We start from the raw sequence: 14,623 nt of genomic DNA on the forward strand, positions 1-14,623 counted from the left end.
AAATAAGAGGGTTTTATTGGGGAGTGGAGCGGAGCTCTGTGCTCAGATGTCCGCTCAGGAACCAGCCAGCATGTGACCCCCATATTTATCTAATTGTAACTTTACTTTTGTAAACTGCAAAGAACTTAACGGTATTGCGGTATAGAAGTAATTTTTAGGTTATGAAATATGTAGACAAAATTAAATGGAACCCTTAAGAAGCCAGACACTACACACAATGCAACAACACAGAAAGAGAAACAGTGAGTTGTAGCCTCCTGTTCAGTAGAACATATCATAATAGCAGCACTGAGAGGGGGAGACACAGAGGACAAGGAAGAGAGGGGATCAGGGGGCCCCCTTCTTAATTTCTGCCTTGGTCTTCACAATATCTAAAAACAGCCCTGTTCAGATGAGACCTGTTCCTCCAGTGGACCACAGTTGAAATCGGATGTCATCCAGATTTTTGCAGGCTGTGTTTCTTATTCCTTTCTGATAAGTAGGGCTCTAAATGAAGGAAAGTTTGATATTTTTTTTCATTGATATTTCTTAGACTTCCTTTGAGGTAAAACATTTTCTTTAACAGTGAAAAGGAGAGTGATCCTGGGAAAAAATGTGTTATTCCTCCTTTATTTTCCAGCTGAACAGCTCTCTGATTCTCTTGAAGGCAATTAAAGTCCCCAAGATGTTATTCAGAGGGAATGGTTACCATGTAAACACTGATGCTTGGGGTTTGAAAGGCAAAGGGATGTAGATTAAACCTTTTCCTAGGAAATCAATTTGAGAACAAACACACAGACAAAAGAGTCAGTCTTACACTGAGCAGTGTCACGGCAGATGTTTCATGCTGCTGGGCCTATTGTGGTAAGTGAATCTTCTGTCAGACAAGTTTACTAAGGAACTGGCACTAGCAGTTCAGTAAAAAAAAGGTTTCCTGAACACAGTGCCCTGGATTCTTGGGGGCATCTTGGGTAAAATCTTATTAAGAACTCCTTATCCACATTTATTTATTTCAGATTTATTAACTGCCTTTTTCATGATTCACCAAAAGTGGTTTACAGGTGCTCTTAGGTTCACACCTGGGGCAATGGAATGCTAAGTAGGGTTACCATATATCTAGGAAAACCAAGATATGGCCTCTATTTTGAGGACTGGGTGCCTGGACTTTTAGTCAGTTCTCCTGACGTCCCCTAAAAAGCTGCACGGGCTGGGAGGAGTGTAGGACGATTCAGTGCGGCCAGTTCAGCACAGCCATTTCAGCACTGAATCGGCCCATGAAACCTCCCACAATGAACATGTCCACCCCCAAAACATTCTACCCTCACCCTCCTCTCCTACGATCTGGCACCTCTCCCGCAAGCATTCCCACCCCTGTACCCCCTTATCAAACTCATACCTATGCCAACAATACCACAGAGCATATTGGATCAGTGAGGGGGTGAAGATTTAGGAAGTGGACAGCAGTAAACCACTGGTGAGAGAGAAAGCATGCACAGGAGGGGGCCAGGGGTGTCAGGATAAAACATACACTTTATAGCAGTGGTCTCAAACTCACGGCCCATGGACTGCATGCGGCCCCCCGGCTGCTATTTAGCGGCCCGCAATCTGGGCAACCCGATTCTGCAATCTGGGCAACTGCCTGCTGCTGTCGTGTATGCCGAGACTCCTGCCTTTGCGTATCTTCCAGATACACGAAGGCAGGGGTCCCAGCACATGCGACAGCAGCAGGCAGTTGCAAGTCAGCTGACGCCGGCGCGATCTCACACACTGGGCAGGAAGAGAAGTCCGGCATCGGCGTCAGCTGACTAGCAACTTCTGCAGCTGCATCGTATGCTGGGACTCCTGCCTTCGCGTATTGGCAGTCCTCAGGGACTTCGAGGTAAAATTACACTATTCGCCGATGACACTAAGCTATGCAATGTGGTTGACAGCGCAACCGTACCTTACACTATGAGGCAGGACCTACTTTTACTGGAACAATGGTCTAAAACTTGGCAACTGAGCTTTAATGCCAAAAAGTTTAAGGTTATGCACCTTGGTGGCGGTAACCCCAGCAAAACATACACCCTGAACGGGGAAACCTTAACAAGAACTGTTGAAGAACGGGACCTGGGTGTAATCATTAGCGAAGATATGAAGGCGGCCACTCAGGTGGAGAAAGCTTCGGCCAAGGCTAGACGAATGCTGTGTTGCATCCGAAGAAGTTTTGTCAGCCGAAAGCCTGAAGTCATAATGCCGTTGTACAGGTCCATGTGAGACCTCATCTGGAGTACTGTGTTCAGTTTTGGAGGCCACATTATCAAAAAGACATGAAGCGAATGGAATCGGTCCAGTGAATGGCCACCAAGATGGTCTCAGGACTCAAGGATCTCCCATATGAAGAGTGTCTAAGCAGGCTGCAGCCATATTCTCTCGAAGAACACAGAGAGAGGGGAGACATGATAGAGACGTTCAAATATCTTACAGGCCGTATCGAGGTGGAGGAAGATATCCTTTTTCTTACGGATCTCACGGCAACAAGAGGGCATCCGCTCAAACTCAAGGGTGGGAGATTTCATGGTGACATCAGGAAGCACTTCTTCACTGAAAGGGTGGTTGATCATTGGAATGGTCTTCCACATCAGGTAGTTGAGGCCAGCAATGTGCTCGACTTCAAGAAACGATGAGATAAACATGTGAGATCACTTCGGGGAATTGCTTAGGGGAGTGTTCTTTTAGGGGGAGGGTTCTTCTGAGTGGGCGGATGTGTTGGGCCGACGGCCCTTTTCTGCCATCATATTCTATGTTTCTATATGCGAAGACAGGAGTCCCAGCATATGATGCGGCTGCAGGAAGTTGCTATTCAGCTGAAGCCAACACTTCTTTTCCTGCCCAGTGTGCACCAGGTACTGCTGGACAAGGGGAGCAGGGAAGGGAGAAGGGGTACTGCTGGACAATGGGAATAGGAAAGGGAGAAGGGGTACTGCTGGACAGGAGGGAAGGGGTACTGCTGGACAAGGAGAAGTTAAAAGGGAGAAGAGGTACTGCTGGACCTGGCAGAAAGGAGGGAAAGGCAAGGTGCTACACACTGGAGGGGAGGGTGAGATGGTGCATGGGGAGAGCATGTTGGGTTGGGGATGCAAAGGAAGGATGCCAATGAGGGAAGAGGCAAGGACACAGAGAAAGCGTGTAGGAGGCAGAAAGTGTTGGAGGGAGGGAATGAGGGAGGCTGGCTTTGGCACGGCAGGGAGGGAGGTAGGCAGGCTGGCTTTGGCACAGCAGGGAGGGAGGGAGGAAGGCAGGCTGGCTTCGGGGGAGGGGTTGAGACAAAGGCTGGAAGGCAGTGAGGGGGGACATAGGAAAGAGGGAGGGAGGAAGGATGGAGAGAAAGAGGCAGAGAAAGGGGGAGGTTGTAAGCAGAAGAAAGATTAGAGAGAGAAAGGCCTGGGCCAAAGGGGAAAGACAGAAGGCAGATAAAGAGCTATTGGAGGTGCAGACAGAAGGGAAGAGACCCTGAGGAAGAGCAGAGGCAAGATACCAGAGGAGGGAGAGGGAGGGAGACCTAGTACAAAGGAGAACTGACACTGGATCTGGGGGCACTAAGGACATGGGAATAATAACAACTTTATTTTTGTATACCACAAACAGTTCAGAGCGGTTTACAATGCAAGAGACTGTACATACACAGCGAAGATACAATGCGAGGGAATGTACTATGCAGTTGAGAGCAGTTTACAATGCAGGGGATTGTACATATTCAGCATGGGTGTTTATATAGCAAAGATACAAAGCAGATTTACAATGCAAGAGCCTGTACATATTCAGATATTTATAGTGAAAATACAGTCTGAGAGACTTATAGAACAGGATACAATGCAAGAGACTGTATAATGCGGTTGAAATGGATTACTATGCAAAGATAGTTACATTCTGGTTATTCTGGTAGAGTTTGGTTATTCGGGGGGAGGGGTTCGAAAAATTTATCATAGAGGTAAGATTTGAGAGATTTCCTGAAGGATGAGTAAGATGGGGCAGATGAGATGAGGGTGGTCAGGCAATCTGTCCATCTGCCAGCTTGGAATGAGAGAGTTCTATTAAGGAATCTTTTGTAGGTGCATCCCTTTGGGGATGGGTAAGCAAACAGATAGGCATTGCGCGTTCGATTGGTGCCTGGGAACGCAAAGTGGTGAGACAGATATATCGGGGATAAGCCAGTTAAGGTTTTGAAGCAGAGGCAGGCGAATTTGAAGATGACTCTCACTTCTATTGGCAACCAGTGAAGTTTTCTGTAGTAGGGGCTGATATGGTCTGACTTTTTGAGGCCATAGATTAGGCGGACGGCGGTGTTTTGAATGAGTCTCAGACGTTTGATGGTTTTCTTGTAGGAGCCCAAATATATGATATTACAGTAATCCAGGGTGCTTAAGATTAGGGATTGGACCAGCAGTCTGAAGGAGGGGAAGTCAAAGTAATGTTTGATGGTACGGAGTTTCCAGATGGTGTAAAAGCATTTTTTGACCTGTGCGTTGGTGTGGTCTTCGAGGGTCAGGCAGCGGTCTAGGATGACTCCAAGGATTTTGATGGTGGGGTTGATAGGGTAGGTTAGACCATTGAGTTGTAGGATGGTGGTAGTTAATTTGTGGTTGGGACTTGCAAGGAAGAGTTTAGTCTTTTCTGGATTTAGTTTTAATTTGAACCGGGTGGTCCAGTGTTCGACCATGGTGAGTACTGAAGAGATGTGCTGTTCTGTTTCTTGTGACAGTGAGGAGATGGGGATGACAATTGTAATGTCTTCTGCATAAATATAGGATTTCAGCTTTCGGGCAGATAGCATGTGTCCCAGTGAAGCCATTCACTAAGGACAGGAAGGAGGCACTGGGGGCACTAAGGACATGGGAAGGGGCACTGAGGACATAGGAAGGAAGGAGAGAGGGAATAGAAAGGGACAACTGTTGGGTCTGAGTGCAGAAAGAAAGACATGAAAGAAAGGATGCACAGTCAGAAGGAAACGCAACCAGAGACTCATGAAATCACCAGACAACAAAGGTAGGAAAAATTATTTTATTTTCAATTTAGTAATCAAAATGTGTCAGTTTTGAGAATTTATATCTGCTGTTTATATTTTGCACTATATTTGTCTATTTTTCTATAGTTACAGAGGTGACAATGCATATTTTAAAGTCATCTGCCTTGACATCTTTGAAAATCCCCCAAATGTAAATGATAATTAACATTACATTACATTAGTGTTTTCTATCCCACCAATATCTTTCAGTTCTAGGCGGTTTACCAAAAGAGTTGGCCTGGGCATTCCCAGGGAGTTGATAGAGTGAGCTTACACGAATTGAAGACTAGCATGAGCGATGGGATTTGGGTGAGGGTTTATAAGGTATTTGTTAGCTCATTTGACAAATTTTTTGAAAGTATACTTTTCAGTTCTTTCCTGAATATTTTGTAGTTGATCGTCTTGGTCAGTAGCTTGGAGAGGTGGCAGTCTATTTTCATTGCTCTGGTAGCTAGTAGTTCGTCATATAATTTTTTGCTTTATGTGCCTTTTGCTGGGGGATGGGTGAAGCGAGCCTGTATTCTCCTTGGTCTTGATGTATTATTTCTGACCAGGTGTTTGTTTAGGTAGCTGGGACCATTTCCATTTAGGGCTCTGAAGAGGGTGCAAAATAATTTATATTGTATGCGTGCTTGTATTGGGAGCCAGTGTGAGTCTTGGTAAGCAGTGGTAATGTGATTGTATTTTTTCAATGAATATATCTGAGAGCTGTGTTTTGCACCGTTTGTAATTGTTTTAAGGTATAGGTGGGGCATTACATGACAAGTATAGGCTATTACAGTAGTCCAGGAGGCCCAGGATTAGCGCTTGGACCATGAGTCTGAATTGTTCTTTGTTGAAGTTTTTTCTGATTTTTCTTAGGTTGTACATGGTTGTGAATGCCTTCTGGACTGTTTTGCTGATTTGAAGTTGCATGGTGCAACCTTTGTCTATTATTATTACCAGCAGTTTTAGGTTGGGTTGTAGGGCAGTGTTCTTCAACCTTTTTACACCTATGGACCGGCGGAAATAAAATAATTATTTCGTGGACCGGCAAACTACTAAGACTGAAATTTTTTTTTAAAAACCATCGCCGCCCCGTCCCCGCAAGCTCGGTCCCACAAACCATCTGATCCCATCCACACAAGCCTCAAATAGTTATAATTTTATATTGAACATATTTTATTAAAGTATAAAAAGAAACAATATTCTATACAATTGTCATTTTATAAATACAAATAATACAGGGCAAAATCAACAAAAACCCTGTCTCCCCTCCCCTTCACATATATCCCCTCTACTATCAAGAAAACTGAATAAGCCAAATTATTACAGAATGCTACACAAATATCAAGTAACAGAATACCACAGTCACACATGACAGGAATGGTGTTAGGGGAGTGGAACTAGGGCAACTGCCCCCTGGTCAGAGAGAGCCCTAAGCCAGCTGGAAGCTAAAGAAGCACTGCCTGGGCTTTGCACTCCCCAATTATGTCTAGCAAGATACATATTTCAAATCTGATATATTTGAATCACAAGATAGAAATAAAATTATTTTTTCTACCTTTGTCGGCTCTGATTTCTGCTTTCATTGCCTTTTCACTCTCTTCCAGCCAGTGTCTGCCCTAAGAACATAAGAATTGCCACTGCTGGGTCAGACCAGAGGTCCATCATGACCAGCAGTCCGCTCACGCGGCAGCCCTGTGGTCTAAGACCAGCACCCTAACGGAGACTAGCCCTATCAGCGCACGTTCTTGTTCAGGAACTTGTCTAACTTTGTCTTGAATCCTTGGAGGGTGTTTTCCCCTATAACAGCCTCTGGAAGAGCATTCCAGCTTTCTACCACAGAACTTCCTTACGTTTGTATGGAATCTATCCCCTTTCAACTTTAGAGAGTGCCCTCTCGTTCTCCCTGCCTTAGCTACTAAGTCTATTCCCTTCAGTACCTTGAATGTTTCTATCATGTCCCCTCTCAATCTCCTCTGCTCAAGGGAGAAGAGGCCCAGTTTCTCTAATCTTTCGCTTACGGCAACTCCTCCAGTCCCTTAACCATTTTAGTTGCTCTTCTCTGGATCCTTTCGAGTAGTACCGTGTCCTTCTTCAAGTACCAGTGCTGGACGCAGTACTCCAGGTGAGGGCGTACCATGGCCCGGTACAGCAGCATGATAACCTTCTCTGTCTCTTCAGTCCAGCATCTGCCCCTTCCATTCACTGTCTGTCTTTCCCTGCCATCTCTCCTCCTGCCCCCCCCCCCACCCCCCAATTTGGTCTAGCATCCATCATCTTCCTTCTGTTCCCCTCATGGTCTGGCATCTCTATCCTTCCCTCCCCCCTGTGGTTTTTAGCATATCTCTCTTCTCATTTCCTACACTCAGATCTGATCATTCTCTGCTCTCTCTTCCCTTTTCTTCTCTGGTCTTCCTTCTCTATTTTCTGCCTCCATCTAAATTAAATTCTTTCTTACTATTTAGTCCCGTTTCCCTCTTTTCACTGTGTCTACACACAGCTTGTCACCCCTTTCCCTCACCCCTCCATTATCTTACTATTTTCTTCCCCCTTTATTTATCTCCTCCTTCCATCCAGTATGTGTTCTTTCCCCACTTCCATTCAGCATCTGCTCTCCCCTCTCAACTGACATCCATCTGCCTTCTGCTCTCTCTCCCTTCTTCTCACTTCCATCATATGTCCCCTTCTCTCTCTCTCTCATCTCCTCCATTCCATCATCTGCCCCTTCTCTCTCTCTCCCCCCCCCAACTTCCATCATCTGCCCCCCTTCCCCTCACCTTTGTGGGTCACTTTCTTTCCCCTGAGGGTGGCTCATGTCACAGGGGAAGCTTTGGCCGAGCAGAACCGCTTGATTGACAGTGGAACTTACTTGATTGATGTCGATGTGGGGCCCGTTGCCGTTTGAAGGAAGAAAAAAAAAAAGGTGGAAAAAAGGGACCTGCAAAGGCGAGAGGAAGGGAAACCTCCAGGACAGCTGCTCTTTGCCCTCCTTCAGCGGCCCAAGAGTTCAGACCAGCAGCGGCAGCTCTGTATGCTTTTAACTTCGGCACAGAGCTGCCCCTAATCAATAGTTTAGCGCGGTTTCATGAGGCAGCCTCGTGGCCTTTGATAGCCGGCCCGCTTCGATGATGCGATGTGGGCCGGCCTAGCAAAGGCCCCGAGGCTGCCTTATGAAACCGCGCTAAACTATTGATTAGGGGCAGCTCTGTGCCGAAGTTAAAAGCATACAGAGCTGCCGCTGCTGGTCTGGAGGTGCGGAGACAAGGCAGGAGGCAAACGCGGTGGAAGGCAGGAGTCCCGGCACAGCGACTGCAACAGGAAGTTGCAAGTCAGCTGATGCCGGCCTTTCGTTGCGGCGGGGACCGAATCCTTCGCGGACCGGCAAGATTTTGTTTGCGGACCGGCACCGGTCCGCGGACCGGCGGTTGAAGAACTGTGGTATAGAACACAGTTCTTCAACCGCCGGTCCGCAGACCGGTGCCGGTCCGCAGAAAATTTCTGCCGGTCCGCACAGGGCCGGCGAGATCAAGTCGGTAGTTAAATTTCCTGCCGACTGCGGTTCCTGCTGATTAATGTTCCTCCCAGCCTCAGGTGATCAAGATAGGCTGCCAACGTCGGGGCCTTCCCTCTGTGAGTCTCGCCTGTTCGGAAACAGGAAGTTGAAACAAAATAGGCGGGACTCAGAGAGTGAAGGTCCCGAAGTCGGCAGCGTGTCTTGATCCTGCCGAGTTGCTGAAGAGGGCCGCGGGGAAGTTGCGATTATACCGGAGAGAGCTGCAGATTCAGGTGCAGGTGGAGGGAGATGGTCAGCGTGTGCAAACAAGATCCTGGGGAGCCTTCACAGTGGCTGTCTCCCCTCCCACCAGCTCTCCAATTTGCCAGGGCAGTGATTTACTGGCAACTTCCTGCAGGCAAGTACCGAGAGCTGCTGGAAGGGGAGGAAGCCACTGTAGGAGGCTGGGAAGGTCTGGAAAAGGGAGAGCTGTTACTGGACTTGAAAGGAGTTAGAAGGAGAGATGCTGCTGGGAGGGGAGGAGGGAAAGGGATGGGAAGAGAGTTAATGTTGGATAGAGGGAGAAGAAGGAGAGATGCTGCTGGGAGGGGAAGAGGGAAAGGGATGGGAAGAGAGTTACTGTTGGATAGAGGGAGGAGGGAAGGGAGAAGAAGGAGAGAAGCTGCTGGGAGGGGAGGAGGGAAAGGGATGGGAAGAGAGTTAATGTTGGATAGAGGGAGGAGGGAAGGGAGAAGAAGGAGAGATGCTGCTGGGAGGGAGGAGGGAAAGGGATGGGAAGAGAGTTAATGTTGGATAGAGGGAGGAGGGAAGGGGAGAAGAAGGAGAGATGCTGCTGGGAGGGGAGGAGGGAAAGGGATGGGAAAAGAGTTACTGTTGGATAGAGGAAGGAGGGAAGGGAGAAGAAGGAGAGATGCTGCTGGGAGGGGAGGAGGGAAAGGGATGGGAAGAGAGTTACTGTTGGATAGAGGGAGGAGGGAAGGGAGAAGAAGGAGAGATGCTGCTGGGAGGGGAGGAGGGAAAGGGATGGGAAGAGAGTTAATGTTGGATAGAGGGAGGAGGGAAGGGAGAAGAAGGAGAGATGCTGCTGGGAGGGAGGAGGGAAAGGGATGGGAAGAGAGTTAATGTTGGATAGAGGGAGGAGGGAAGGGAGAAGAAGGAGAGATGCTGCTGGGAGGGGAGGAGGGAAAGGGATGGGAAAAGAGTTACTGTTGGATAGAGGAAGGAGGGAAGGGAGAAGAAGGAGAGATGCTGCTGGGAGGGGAGGAGGGAAAGGGATGGGAAGAGAGTTACTGTTGGATAGAGGGAGGAGGGAAGGGAGAAGAAGGAGAGATGCTGCTGGGAGGGGAGGAGGGAAAGGGATGGGAAGAGAGTTAATGTTGGATAGAGGGAGGAGGGAAGGGAGAAGAAGGAGAGATGCTGCTGGGAGGGAGGAGGGAAAGGGATGGGAAGAGAGTTAATGTTGGATAGAGGGAGGAGGGAAGGGAGAAGGAAAAGAAGGAAGGAGGGTAGGGAGAAAGAAAAAAGGAAGGAAACAGCTGGCAGGGAGATTACAGGAGGGGAAGGGGGTCAGGGTGGAATGGAGAGATCAGATGAGAGAAAGGGGAGAGAGAGGAATGAGAAAGTAGAGAGACATTGATGCTGGAAAGAGGGTCAGCAGAGAAATAAGAGAGGGATAAAGATGCTAGATCTGGTGTAAGAGAGAGAAAAATGAAGGCAGTGAAGCTGGAATGAATGATGTAAAAAGGAGAGAGGATGATGGACAAGGAAGAGGGGCAATGAAAGAAGTCAGATACATATGGAAGGGTGAGAGGGCAGACATTGGATAGAACAGGCAGATGCTGGAAGGAAAAGAGTGAAAAGAAGATGAAAGCAGAAACCAGAGACTACAAAAGGTAGAAAAAAATAATTTTATTTCTATTTTGTCATTAGAATATATCCTGCTAGAGACATAACTGGGGACTGCAGTATTCTGTTAGCATGATATTTCTATGTAGTATTCTATAATAACTTGGCTTGTTCAGTTTTCTTGGTAGTAGAGGGGATATATGTGAAGGGGAGGGGAGACAGGGGTTTTGTTGATCTATGCTCTGTATATTTGTATTTATAAAATCACAATTGTTCAGAATATTGTTTCTTTTTATACTTTAATAAAATACGTTCAATATAGAATCATAATTGCGGCTTGTGCAGATGGGATCAGATGGTTTGTGGGGACCGAGCTCGCGGAGATGGGGCGTAAACGGGGTTTTTAAATTTTAGTCCTAGTAGTTTGCCGGTCCACAAAATAATTCTTTTATTTCTGCCGGTCCACGGGTGTAAAAAGGTTGAAGAACACTGGTATAGAACAATAGCAAATACAGAAAATAATATGAAGTGGCTTTACAGAAAGGCTTCTGATAGAAATGTATTCCTTCTGGTTTTAATCTTGTGTGTATGTACGTCAGTACTTCCCCCTCCGTGTGCTCTTGGTGGTTCAGTGTTTTGTGGAAGTGACTGCAAGTCACATGATTTCAAAGCAATCAGTTCCATCTCCCTGTCTCTAGAGAAAAATACACGGTGCAACTTACAGTAAACAGGAAATTCACATTTTTTTGGCCTGTGCATGATAAATTTCCTAAATATTTGCAAAACAGGTGCTTTATATAATATGTACAACTTTTATGCAGCCTTCAAAGATACCTGTTTTTATATAGCAAATCAACCATAGCAAAGAGGAAAAAAAATCAGTTAACATGTGAAGCTCAGAAACAATTGCACCAGCTACTAGATACATACAGAAATAAATTCTTATCACACATACACATGTATGAACATACACATAAAGTCACTAGCAAATTATTTTGTTTGGTCTGTATAATTGCAAACTTCAGAGATGTACAAACAGTGGATGCCCAGAACTAAAACTTCAAAGGATAAAATCAAATATTTTACCCCAAGCCAGCCCACAAATGTATCTTTTGCAGCATCCACGAGAACAAACTTTTGGTAAAAGAACTTCAGTCTAGCAGTTTCTGAGATCCTTGAAATTTGCAGCCCACCAAACCATCTCCTGGCACTCCCCCTTCCTCCCCCCAAAAGGCAGGCAGAATACCCACTCCCTTCTGCCACCGGATGATCCCCCAACCCCCCATACATGTTTTCAAAGATGAAAGCAGGAGGGAAGCACGGTCCCTCCACCTTCAAGGCCCGCCAATCCAAAATGGTGGTGCATCATGTGATGCACAGGGAGGGGCCCAAGGCCCTGATTGTCTCAGACACCTAAGGCGCCACTCAAGGGGACGGGCCTTAGGCATCTGAGCCAATCAGGGCCTTGGGTCCCTCCCCGTGCATCACATGATGCATGAGGAGGGCATGCCATTTTGGATTGGCAGGCCTTGAAGGAGGGACCATGCTTCCATCTTCGAAAAAAGACAAGGGGGGTTTGCATGCATTTTGCACAAGAGAGTATCTACAGACACTAGATTTTAGGTTGACTGGAAACAAATGAATGGGGCATACAGTCCATTCTCCTTATTCACGTGTTCCAGATTTGTGATTTTGCTTATCTGTGGTTGCATGCATTGTGACAGCTATTCACCATTCATGCCATGTGTTTGTATATTTAAAGACCTATACACTTAGAAACAGTTTTGTTAGTATTCACTTTCACTTTGTTTCAACTACAAATTGGGGGGGGGCATTGTTGGGAGAAAGCAGTCTTGAGAGAGACTTGGGAGTGCTGGTGGATGCATCACTGAAGCCATCTGCACAGTGCGCAGCGGCCTCAAAAAAAGCAAACAGGATGCTGGGCATCATAAAAAGGGGCATAACAACCAGGACGAGGGAAGTCATCTTGCCACTGTATCGAGCGATGGTGCGTCCGCATCTGGAATATTGCGTTCAATATTGGTCGCCGTACCTCAAGAAGGACATGGCGGTACTCGAGAGAGTCCAAAGGAGAGCAACGAAACTGGTAAGAGGGCTGGAACACTGCCCATATGCCGAGAGGTTGGATAGGCTGGGGCTCTTCTCTCTGGAAAAAAGGAGGCTCAGGGGTGATATGATAGAGACCTTCAAGATCATGAGGGGCATAGAGAGGGTGGATAGGGACAGATTCTTCAGGCTGAAGGGGACAACAGGTACGAGGGGGCATTCAGAGAAACTGAAGGGAGATAGGTTCAAAACGAATGCAAGGAAGTTTTTTTTCACCCAAAGGGTCGTGGACACTTGGAATGCGCTACCGGAGGACGTGATTGGGCAGAGTACGATACAAGGATTCAAACAGAGACTGGACGGATTCCTGAGGGATAAAGGGATCGTGGGATACTGAGAAAGCTAACCAGAAAATAAGTATAGAAACCCGACCAGGTCGTGCATGTGCAAGACCGGAGGGCTAGGACTTTGATGGTAAGATAGGACTCAATAGGAAACCAAGGTGGCATGGGGGCCCCTTCTGGTGATTTGGACAGGTCGTGACCTGTTTGGGCCGCCGCGGGAGCGGACTGCTGGGCAGGATGGACCTATGGTCTGACCTGGCGGAGGCACTGCTTATGTTCTTATGTTCTTATGCATTTGATTCCAGAAATGGCCACCAAGCATCAAGAGAGTGAGTTACAAGTATCTGCAGGTATAACTTCAAAGAGAAAGAAGCATGTCATGTATCTGAGTGACAAAATGTATGTTTTTAGACAGGCTTCTTTCTGGAAAGTCTGTTTCTTCTGTCAGCTGTGAGTTCAATGTGAATGAATCCACAATCTGATGCATCCAGGAAAAAGGGGAAGATATTTGTCAGTCTGTTCATGAAGCTGCACCGGAAAGTTCCAAAACAACATCTGTGGTTCATGATCAGCCAATAGAAAAGATGGAAAAGCAGCTAAATTTGTGGATAACACAAATGGTGAAAGAGAAAAAAAAGCAGTGGACAGTATTGCTGTCAGGATGAAAGCCAGAGAGATTTACAAACACTTCACCCGGGGGGTCACATGATGCAGTAAGCCCGGGCAGTCGCAGCCGGCCTGAGCTCCCGGGCCCCGAGTCTTCACTTTGTGATCGTGCGGCAGACCGGAGGACTTGAGCATTTCCCCGCCTCCAGTGTAAAGTGGGCGGCGTATGGACCGCTATTTGCCGTCGCCGGCACACCCGATGGCCTCCCGATCCACGAAAAAGGATTGCGAACGCACGAGGCAGGGGGAAGAAAAGATGGCGGCTGGTCCTTCGGCGGCGGTGAGTCACCTCGCCCCTGAGGCACTGCAGGCTCTTACATCGGCGGTGACCTTAGCACTGCAGCCCAGCCTGGATCGCCTCTCTGAACAACTCCAGAGGCTGGAATCTAAAATTTCGGACACAGTCACCCGCACAACTGCCCTGGAAGCTCGGGTATCCGGTGTGGAAGATATCCAGGGGACACAGTCCACTGAAATACAGGCTTTACTAGAATTAACCAGGAAACAGGGCGACTGCCTTGAAGATCTGGAGAATCGATCCCGGAGATCGAACCTGCGTTTTCTGGGATTCCCTGAAACCTTGGCGGGTCCGGTCCTACTGCCCACCATAGAAACCTGGTTAAAAGATACATTCCCTATGCGGGGAGACATGGGCCCCCTACGCCTAGAACATGCCCATCGCATAGGTCGCGAGCAGACTGGGACTGGACGACCCCGCATGATCATAGTCAAAGTGCTTAATTATCATCATAAAGTGGAAATCTTTCGCCAATACAAACAGCAACGGGACCAGCTGAAATATGGAGAGGCTGAGATTCGAATTTTTCAGGATTACTCGGCCGCCTTAACCGAAAAGAGAAAATTATTTTACCCACTTTGTTCCACCTTGGCGGATAAAAAAGTGAGATTTATGTTTCTCTACCCAGCCATCTTGAAATTACATCATCAGGGTCAGTGGCACTCGTTTGACTCTTCAGCGGACGCAGCTACATACCTTAATACTAATCTGCTACCACCCCAAAGTCCAGATGGCTGAGAGGACCGTTCTTGGATATGCACTGCTGGTTTACCTTGATTGCTGTTTAGCAATTTTTTCACTGTACTTACTATTTGGACTTGCAATGTTTTGGAGTCATGGCACTCTGGTCTATTGTTTGCAACTTGACTCGACTTCTTTTT

The 14,623-nt window shown here is 47.2% G+C and overlaps 1 long non-coding RNA gene across 2 annotated transcripts in view; it reads right to left on the reverse strand.

Annotated features, from left to right (window-relative positions):
- LOC117347195 overlaps positions 1-14,623 on the reverse strand; it is an 87,646-nt gene that overhangs the window by 51,721 nt on the left and 21,302 nt on the right. Inside the window, exon 3 of one of the 2 annotated variants that reach the window (XR_004536741.1) lies at positions 12,481-12,534. The exons of the other annotated variant lie outside the window; for it this stretch is intronic. This is a non-coding gene — a long non-coding RNA (uncharacterized LOC117347195). Of the gene's footprint in view, positions 1-12,480; positions 12,535-14,623 lie in introns of those variants that run through there. 2 annotated transcript variants of the gene reach the window in all.

This window comes from Geotrypetes seraphini, chromosome 13, assembly GCF_902459505.1.
Source record: "Geotrypetes seraphini chromosome 13, aGeoSer1.1, whole genome shotgun sequence".
NCBI classification, from domain to species: Eukaryota; Metazoa; Chordata; class Amphibia; order Gymnophiona; family Dermophiidae; genus Geotrypetes; species Geotrypetes seraphini.